Source organism: Eufriesea mexicana, unplaced genomic scaffold (assembly GCF_001483705.2).
Source record: "Eufriesea mexicana isolate 0111107269 unplaced genomic scaffold, ASM148370v2 scaffold107, whole genome shotgun sequence".
Lineage (NCBI taxonomy): Eukaryota > Metazoa > Arthropoda > Insecta > Hymenoptera > Apidae > Eufriesea > Eufriesea mexicana.
In genome coordinates, this window is record NW_016908335.1 from 2,055,830 (window position 1) to 2,066,845 (window position 11,016).

An 11,016-nucleotide genomic window follows, 5' to 3' on the forward strand; every position below is an offset into this window, starting at 1 on the left:
TTATCTCAGGCCGCTGCATTTTTCCGTGTTTGCTCCGTTTGCCGGGGGGGAAAAAAGCGGAGGAAAAAGAAAGAAAAGAAGAAAAAGAAGAAGGGAACAATTCGCCACGCACGCCGTGGCATTAGTCGGTGGGTAATGGTCGGTGTTATTAGACGGCTACCATCTTGTCTCGCTATCCTGCGAAAGGAAACGGCATGGTCCCTGAGCGAGGTGACTGGTCGTACAGGAAGATCTACGATTAAACTCTTCGCGAGAGGGGGCAGTGCGTGTTTTTGTAGCGATCAAGTGCGACAAGCCAGTTGTAAATTTTAACGCGACGAGCGAGGGGAGCAAGAGAGAGGGCAGCACGCTCGCTCGGCAATTATTCATCCAGAGGAACGTTTCCCGTGATACGATTTTCTCCTACCTCGTCCTGCCTACCTTCCGCTTTCCCGAGTGTGTTTCCGGGTGAAAAACGAATATTATCCTATAGCTCGACCTCTAGTAAGAGTAATCGTTGCCGGAACTCGTTCCTTCGACGAACACCGTTAAGGATAACGGGGACACCTAGGACGAATCGAAGATCGTTCGATGCGATCGCGTTTATCTCGACGTTCATTCAAATCCTCTGACAAATATCTATTAATCTCTTACCGTTTAAGTTTCGATGGCGCGTGCCACAGTCAACAGCCACGTTGGACAAGTTGAGACACGTCGGGACACGTTGGACACGACGAGCCTTGGTCCGAACGCGGCGGAGAATAACACGCAACTGAAACAGGAAGTCATCGACGAAAATGAAACTCGAACTCGACCCGTAATGTTTACGTTCGACTCTACGAACTATGGCTCTCGTCTCTGGTGCTCGTGTTTCGCTTAATGTCCTACCACGAGTCTCGCGCAATATCGTAGGGCAAAGGTGTTAACGTTGAAAAGCAACGTGCAACCTCGGACGAGGGCGAACTACGGATCGTGACTAAAAATGGCGATGCAGGTCGCGGAGCCTTTGGCCGAGGATAGATCGAGATCGAATCGCGCGAGATGATCAGCTGCACTCGTTTTCACCGTCGTTTAGATAAATCTGACAGCGAATGTCAAGCGTATTATAGATCACGCTGATGATGATGCGAGGAAATCTATTCGCGATTTCTCCAAAGACATTCGACACGATTTGAAACTATTCGAAATGATTGAAAGCAAGTCTACTGGTACTTCGCTATTTCTCTAAAGGCATTCGAAGTGCTTTGAAATAATTGAAAGCAAGTCTACTGACATGTCGCGATTTCTTCAAAGATAGTCGAAGCGATTTGGAATGATTGAAAGCAAGTCTATTGACACGTCGCTATTTCTCCAAAGATATTCGACGTGATTTGAAACTATTTGAAATGATTGAAAGCAAATCTACTGATACTTCGCTATTTCTCTAAAGGCATTCGAAGTGATTTATTATGAATTATTGAAAGCAAGTCTACTGGCACTTCGCGATTTCTCCAAAGACATTCGAAGCCATTTGGAATGATTGAAAGCAAGTCTACTGGCACTTCGCGATTTCTCCAAAAACATTCGGAGTGATGTATAACGATTGAAAGCAAGCCTACTGGCACTTCGCGATTTCCCCACAGATATTCGAAACGATTCGAAGCGATTCGAAACGATTCCAACGAAAGCAAGTCTACCGACACTCTCAAGTGACAGGCTTCGCGCATGCTCTGCTCGAATACGCGTAGGTTTCGAGAACGTGAGATTCGTGGGTAAATTTTTGGTTAATTTTACCGCGATAATGGCCGTGATTAACGCGATTGTTTGCGGTAATGGAGAGGACAGAGAAGAGCCAGCCCGAGGCTGATGTACGCGCGCGTTTAATGCACGCCACGACTCGGCCGCATCTACATGCGCCACAGGTGCAGCGGGGCCCGATGCGTTATTAACTTTGCCATGAAAAACATTTTTCACTTTACCCTGAAATAACAAGAGCAGAGATGAACTTGCTATATACGTATCCGCCTGCGAAGGCCGAAACGCTTTTTGCAAATGCGTTTGCCCGTTTCTCAGGCTAACGAGCCACGTAAAAATACAATGCAATCTCTTTGGGAAATTATGGATGATTTTCAGAACGCCGCAAGCGAGCATAATCCGATACGAACCCTATTTCCGAGGTGAATCGTTTAAATCGGTAAGAGGATCTTAACGGTCACTCGAATCGCGGAAAAACGCGACAATTAGACAACCGACTGGCTTCACCGAATATTTTAATTCACCAGCAGATGACTGTCATCCTCCTAACGACCCGCTGCTGCGAGCCTGTGTACTACCGTTTCCCTTCATCACGCGCGCGCATTACGGTTCACTCGGGCCTCGTGATTTACAATCAGCCTGGTGGTCACAAACCAGTACTTTGCAATTGCTCCAATAAACTGGCACATTCTGACAAACGCGTCGTCCCATTGCCACGTCGTCTTCCTACCCGCTTTATTGCTCCCTCATCGCGACGCGCGCCCCCTATGCAGCCTATCTCCCGGTTCCTTTTATTCCAATCGATCGTTACATCGATGTCCGACGGAGGAATGATTTCCATCACGTGTGCAACCGATTCAAAGGTCGCTTCCACAATTTCTCGCTCGAATTCCAACCTCCTGCACACCGATAGCCGGTGCCCCGTCCCCTGAATCACTCCGAGAATTGCTACGTGCTCGTCAAACCTAGCTCTCCGCATCGCGCACGAGCAATTTCTGCTACAAAAGTCACTGCCTGGCAATTACGGTTTCTTACCCGAGGCCCCGGTACCGCTCTCCACTCTCCTTTCCTTCCCGTATCTGTGATCATCCCATGTGAACGACGGAGAAGCTCCTACCTCCGGAAGCTCGACCGCGAATTGCCTTTTCCACCGCTCCTCCCTAACTGTGCGATCTTTATTCCATGTTGTTATCCGCATGTAACCAGGAAGTCGTACGGGTCTTGAGTCTCGGCTACCTTCTACCCATCTCTTCGTTACATATTTTATTACACAATACATGTATACGTGTATTCGTGTCTTCCCATTTCAACGATAGGATGACTGGTTGATCCTAACGTGTAGCCAAACGAGTCATACACAGGTCGAAGTGATCGATTTGATTTTTGGAATATTTCTTAATTTCAGTGTCAGGGTATTCTGGATCGATGTTTGACTCCTTATATTTAACATCAATGTGTATACAAAGTGCATTCCACGTTGTGGTCTATATGTAACTAGGAAGTCATATGGGTTCTGAGTCTCGGCTACCTTGTACCCATCTCTTCGTTACATATTTTATTACACAATACATATATACGTGTATTCGTGTCTTCCTATTTCAACGATAGGATGACTGGTTGATCCTAACGTGTATCCAAACGAGTCATACACAGGTCGAAGTGATCGATTTGATTTTTGGAATATTTCTTAATTTCAGTGTCAGGGTACTCTGGATCGATGCTTGACTCCTTATATTTGACATCAATGTGTATACAAAGTGCATTCCACGTTGTTGTCTGTATGTAACTAGGAAGTCATATGGGTTCTGGGTTTCGGCTACCTTCTACCCATCTCTTCGTTACATATTTTATTACACAATACATGTATACGTGTATTCGTGTCTTCCCATTTCAACGATAGGATGACTGGTTGATCCTAACGTGTAGCCAAACGAGTCATACACAGGTCGAAGTGATCGATTTGATTTTTGGAATATTTCTTAATTTCAGTGTCAGGGTATTCTGGATCGATGTTTGACTCCTTATATTTAACATCAATGTGTATACAAAGTGCATTCCACGTTGTGGTCTATATGTAACCAGGAAGTCAGATGACTGGTTGATCCTAACGTGTAGCCAAACGAGTCATACACAGGTCGAAGTGATCGATTTGATTTTTGGAATATTTCTCAATTTCAGTGTCAGGGTACACTGGATCGATGCTTGACTCCTTATATTTAACATCAATGTGTATATAAAGTGCGTTCCACGTTGTGGTCTATATGTAACTAGGAAGTCATATGGGTCCTGAGTCTCGGCTACCTTCTACCCATCTCGTCGTTACATATTTTATTATCCACATACGTATGTGTGTACGTATTTTCTTCTTTCTTCAACACTAGGATGACTAGTTGCCCCATAACGTGTACTCAAAGGAGTCATTCGCAAATTAAAGTGACTAATCTGATTTTACGAATCTTTTTCAATTTCAGTGCTAGGATACACTGGATCGATGTTTGACTTATTATATTTAATATGGATACGTATACAAAGTGGATTGTTATACATATGTGACTAAGAAGTTGTATGAGTCCTGGGTCTCGGCTACCTCTTGCCTATTTCTTCGTTACATATTTTATTATCCATATATACGTGTATTCGTGTCTTCTTCCCTTTTTGACTCTAGGATGACTAGCTAACACGTAACCTGTACCCAAACGAGCCATTCACAGATTGAGATGATCAATTCGATTTTTCGAATCTTTTTCGATTTTAATGTTAGGGTACTCTATCGATGCGTATACAAAGTGCATCCAACGTTATTATCCATGTGTAATTAGGAAGTCGTACTAGGTGTCCTAGGTCTCGGCTATCTCCTGCCTATCTCTTCGTTACATATTTTAATATCCATATACATATGTGTACACGTGTCTTCTTCTTCCTTCAACGCTAGGATGACTAGTTGATCCGTAACCTGTACCCGAACGAGTCAATTGTATCAATTGGATTTTCGAATGCTTTTCAATTTCAGTATCAGGATACTGGATCGATGTTAGACTCTTTTCACATTTAACACCGATGTCCATACAAAGTGGATTAACAAAGCAGCGGAAAAAGTTGATAGCCGAAGACCCGCTTAACTGTCGGCCATTTTTCGTCGTTTCTCGAAGTCTCGATTGTGCGTGACGCAGGAGGTAACGGATTTTCGTGACCAAAAACGGTAACTTTGTAGATGTTCAAAGTTACCTCGGTCACATGCCTGGCAGCTACGTCGATGCAGGTCATTTTTCGGACATTGACCCAGTGTGCGCAGGGTTGCTGGCAGCAAAACCTTTGCCACGTTGGGTGTAAAGCAAGGGCCACAAAGTGGCTGCGCGTCTCTGCCAGCTGGCTAAAGTTTGGTCCGCGGTATAGTCGAGGAGCCACGCGAGGCTCCGTCTCGGGGATGGAAGAAAATTTAACGTTTGTTTAAACTTTATAGGCGAGGTTCTGGAACACCGTATACCTCTCTGGCCGGTTTCAACGGTGCGTAATAAAATTCGCGTTAGAGCTCTCCGGACAATTTTCAGCCCGCTGTCCAACGTAGTATCCTGCTCGTGGTTTGTAGACCGATGTTGTTTCAACTAAGTCGAATGGTTATGTAAAATAAGCAAGGCCGGCAAATTAGGAGGCGGGCGGACAAAGTGGAAGGTACGCGAGGAACGTTTTAGTAGGTTGAGTCGGATAGATATACGATCTCGCGGAGGTATGGTCCATTGGAAATTCTTATACCCAGGAATTTCCGTATTGTAATTCGTTCAATCCGGTTTCGAACCTGAACGGTGTTGCTACAGGGGCGAAGGTAGGGGAAAAAGAAAAGGATTTCGAGCCGGTGACGAAAATGGAGACGGACGGGTTGCGTGGAAGCCAACATAGTAGAACACAAGGGTACCCAGCCTTTTCGAGGCGACCCGAATCGTGAAGATCGTGCGTTGTGCCGTTGGAGAAGAAGTCGACGCTTCGAACTCGTGAAACCACGGTGCGCGATGGTAAACGTAGGGAAGAAATTGTTCTAGGAATCTAGGAAGAAGAAAAGTCGTATTGCTCAGGGGTAATTGGCTGGACGATTCTTCTTCTATGATCTTTCCAGCCGATTTTTACAATCGACGCTTGCACGGGAGAAAAAGGGACCGGTGGTCCGGGAGTAAAACGGCTGGAACAAGAAAACTGACTTCGGGCCAAAATTACTTCTCGGAATGCGATCTACAATCCACGCGTAACTCTTGAAAAAAATTACAATTGCTCGAGCACGCCAGCCAAGATGCTTGCTTTCTGCATTAATAAAACTCGGAGTAAACGCTTCGGAGAAAGCAAAACCACTCCTTTTCTCGACAGTTCTCAACACCACTTTGCACTTCCTGCCTTCAGAACCGACAATCTTCCCCTTTTTCCAGCTTCTTAGGACCGACCAATTTTAGGTGAGCACTAAGAGAGACCTCCAACGCTTTCAACGAATCCAGTCATATTTCCAAGTGTCCTGTCGGATTGACACTGTAACGCTAATTCAAATATTTGGGAAGTATCTCTTGGATCGACAGGGAAACGTATGTATGGGATTTCTCTCGCAGAGATTTATTACGAAAAGTCTTCCTGGAATACGATATTTCACCCCATTTGCGTCACACGAAATAACGACAAATTTTTATTATAATTAAATTTGTGAATACTCTGGGAAGTACTAAGAACTCGTCCCTTTGCACTGCAAGATTCTTTGGTTGTAAAGGAACAGCAATTCGAAGCTTCCCTCGTATTTTTATAAGCTCGACGATACCTTTATTTTACTATGGTAAAATAAAAGAAGAAAATCCTGTATTTGCGTGGGAAATGACCGAATAGGATTATTTCGTTTAATTATTTCTAATATAGCTATCATACTTTATTATTTAAAATACGGTATTAAAACAAATGGCGACTGAGGGTCGCCCCCCGAGTTTGAAGGGTCAATATCTCGATGGCGGAAAAAGATTACCTAGCAGGAAAGAAATTAAGAATTTATTCTCAGCCACCACTGTTCCCTCATAATGCATTAATTACATGGTAACGGATTAATTACATGCTTCCCTTGAACTGGATAACGAGAAGAGAAAGGAAAGTTCTTTTTCCAATGACAATCCAACTACTTCTCTCATCCCCAATGAGAGAGCATTTCAAAATGACAACTTTAATTTTCCAATTTTCTCCTGCACGTTCATCTCGAAAGAGAATGAACGCTTTCCACGTGTTCGCAATTAACCTATCGCGCAACATCGTTTAGGCTGTTTCCCCCCTCGACTAGCTTCATAATGAGCGCGAGTACCAAAGGGGTCGACGTCCCTTGTGTAAACAGATCGCTTACGCTCAAGGACGTTAGTATAGTACGCATTGTACGCGCATATGATTACCCTTTGACGTGCGTCCTAATATTCCCATAAGTTTGCCAGATGAAGCGTCGATTGATTTCAGGAGGTGAAAGCAAACGACCAATCACGGCCGACGATGAAAAGCTCGTTTTACGCGTCGCCTGGCCTATTCCTAATAACTCGTAAAAAATGTTACCAAGCGGAACGCGACGGAGGGACTCATTTTAACTGATTTTACGGGGCACTCGGCCCGGTAATATCGTACGATATTAAATACCGAGGCTAAGTAATGACCCACTAAAATCTACATCGATCCCGGACTTTATAAGCCGCACGGACGACAAACAAAGATTTTTATGATAAACTCGGCCTGCGAGAAGCGTTAATGACCGTTATTACTCCATTATCCCGCGATCGTCGGAACTGCGAGCCTCTGACTCCTGAGGATCGTCCGTATGCAAAGGATACGTTTCAGCGCCACGTACCAATTACGCTAGTGTGCGACGATCAAGCCTGAGTAATATCCCGAATCCCGATGCCACGGTAACAAGTTTTTTCCATCCTGCCCCCCTGCCCTCACCCCGCCGATTTAGGGCCAAATACGGCCCCCGACCGCCATTAGTAATAATTCTCGGAACGGTGAAATTACATCAGCACCTCTGCGGCTAGCGGTCTCATTGCAGGGCTGACAGCGCCAGTTGCGCACATTTTTCGTACTTTGTATTCGTCCCAAAAGGGAGACGTAGTATCATCAAGAGTGCTTTACGCGAATGGAATAATATCGGGTTGGTCGATAGCCTCGCGTACGTGATTTCGGGACGGGCAATCGTGATCTCTTAATGAACGTTTCCTCAACCGGTTCCGTGATCAGTTTCGCGCGTAAAATCCACACGGACGCGACACGCCATTTGTACTTGGCAAATTTCCCAATTGTTCCGTCCAAATTCGCGAATTCCGTGCATCTTGTCCCTTGGCTTCGGAGCAGAGACGAAACAATCGCGAGAGACTCGTGGGTGTGTTTACGAGACACGAATCTACGTTGAACCGCTTTCGTTTCCTGTTTACCGATGGATCTCGTTGAGCGTTGTTTACGTCGAGAGTTTATGGACTATTGTCAAGTTTGAGGTATCGTTTAGGATCGTTTAGGTGTTGTTTAGGTTATGGTCCAAGTACGGTTTAGATATTGGCGAGGAACCGCCATAGGCGTGGTAAAAAGTATGCCAATTCCGGTGTCTAACTGGTAGCCGGTTCTCTTCCTGGCGAAGTTCTTTCATCGGCCATGTTACTTTTCCCTTTCCACGTCGACGAACGAACGCGAACTACCGTGGAACGGGATAAACAGGAGCCAGGAACTGATTCGTGATTTTTCATCTTCGTTACCCGATATCACCTTTCCTCCGGCAAGTGGAGCACGTACTTATTCTCCGGTGCTGCCCTCTACAGTTTCCTTTCATTGGCCCCTTATCTCCGACCGATGGTGAATCACCGCGGCCAACACGATGCCTGGAGAGAGAGAGAGAGAGACAGAGAGAGAGGAGGGAGAGAGGTCCATGGTGATGCTTAGCACGTGTGTGTGCTGGTCATGAAATAACCGAGGTACAACGAGAGGCAAGGGAGGGAGAAGCGGGAAGAAGGAGGGGAAGCGTGGTGGAGAGAGAAAGAGAGAAGGGGAGTAGGAGAAAGAACCATGGACATGGTGTTGACCGGGCTTTGAACCCTGATCCCACTGGAGTACTACGCCGTAGTAAGGCCTCCCTCCGGATTGGTTAGTCCACTCTTCTCGGTTTACCACACTATCAACCCCGCGTCTTCCTCTTCTTCTTCACCCTTCCTTTCTTTGGTAGTCCGTCGACGACAACCCTACGCCTTCTTTCCGATCACCGGCCGCGGGGTTCGCCCGTGGCAACGGAAGCTTCGCGAACCTAACCTAAAAGATACGCGGGTAGAGGTCGCGCGGTTCGGGCGCGCTGGCTGACCAACTTTGCCTTGCGCCTTTCGCGGATCACTGAAAATGTTTACAAACAGTGCGCCGACGGCAACCAGTCTTAGATATCTATCGCTGGGATGAACGGTAAACGTGTATGAACGTTTCATTGAGGGAATATACGCGATGCGAGGCACGATGCAATTAACCGTGAACTCATCGTCCGTCCACCGTTGCCCGATTAGATATAAAAGGACAGAGCGATCGGAGGAGAGATCGTCGGGGAGAAAAAAATTCGCTCTGCTAGGAAGAGACGAATCACAGAGAGGCAGAAGGCTCCGCGGCACATGAGCGCCGCCGCGTGTACCTTACAAAGAGGCAGAAGCGAGCTCCTCGTCTTGCGCATCCTCGAAGACTTGGAACCACAGGCAACTACCGCTTTGTCCTTACTTGAAGAGGCCGACGGTAGGGGATGGGATGATCTTCACCGATGGTGGGGCAAGAAAGATGAGCAGGGTAGGAAGGCAGGGAAGGTGGAGGACCGTTGCACTGACCGGGCTTTGAACCCGCTATGTGGTAAACAACAGGTACGTTGCACCCGTGGCGCAATTTGTAAGAGGCGAACCCGAAGAAGACTCTTCTTCGGCAAGTCGTCGTCCGAAAATAATGCCAAAGACCACTTCGAGTAACGGCCACCTCCCCTACTACTGCGCTCTGTTTCTTTCTTCCCTGCCAACTCCGACGAATCTCGCGATCGCTTTTGAAATCCCCGGTAGCACGGGTCCGCGAGACGGTTGCGAGAAAAATTTACGTTTTAAAAGCTTCACGCGTGAATGGCCAGTGTACCGCGTGACGGGCGAAAAAATTTCATCCAACAAAATTTCAGCCAAGTGGGCCCCCGCCGATGTCGTTTCCTACGTTTTCGCAGCCAGCCTTTGAAATCCTCTAACGAGGAAGTGGACTATCGGTTCTAATCGCGGCCGAATGATATCAGGATGCTACAGCGCTGTCCACTTCCGGTTTACAAGGCAGCTGGAGCCTCGCGATCGAATCTCCACTCCTTCACCAGATGGCGTAATATTTCCCGTTATCCGTGCAACAATTATGTCTCTCGGGTTAATACACGATCGTTGTTCTCTTTTCGCCATTTTCTTTTTCTTTTTCTATACTCTCGATCTTGCAGTTCTTTCTTTCCGAAATCGAAACACGTTTAGCCGATTTTTTTCCCTCGAGAAATCGTGCGAAAAGAGATTTGTCTTTAGAAAGGCTGATCAAAATCCGACTTTCGTTCGTAGTATTATATCACAGACACGCATGATGCTCTCCTATTCTCGTGTTTGAAATAACAGTCGAATTCGAAATTTTAAATCTCCAGTGAGAAAGAAAGAAAAAAATCCACGCTGGTTTACGTAATTTTATGTAAATTCGAATCTGGGTTTGTTGTGAATCGATATCTCTACCAATGGGCCTAGTTACCGACATTTTCAGTTCCCTCTTCGACCACTGTCTGTCGCTACCGTCGCAAAATTCCGAAGGAATATTTCCATTTGTTGGAAAATATTTTTACAATTCCACTCGCACGACCACCATAATTCAAGTATTTTCCCAAATTCCTCGAATATCGTGTTAAAAAGTTACAATTTATTTTAACAACCGTCGAATAATTTTTATTAGTATATTTAACGAAGACACGTCGGGTGTTATAAACGCGTTAAAAAATGTCTCGAGTGGTTTTTCGGTAGAATATAAAGATAAAAATAAAGTTATCGATATTTGCAGGGACGTTGTCTGCCGTTGCGTACATAAATTCTCACGGTAGTGAGTCGATAACAAAATCGAGGTCACTTCCGGCTTTCATCCCCGGGACCTCAAACACCGAGTGTGATTTATAAAAATTAAACGATATTTCCAACCTGTCAAACCGCCATTTTAATCGCGAATATAAACAACGAAGATCCCTACGTTAACGAGAAACAATTAAAGGTTAACGCAGCGAACGTTTATCATGCACGATTTTGCAAA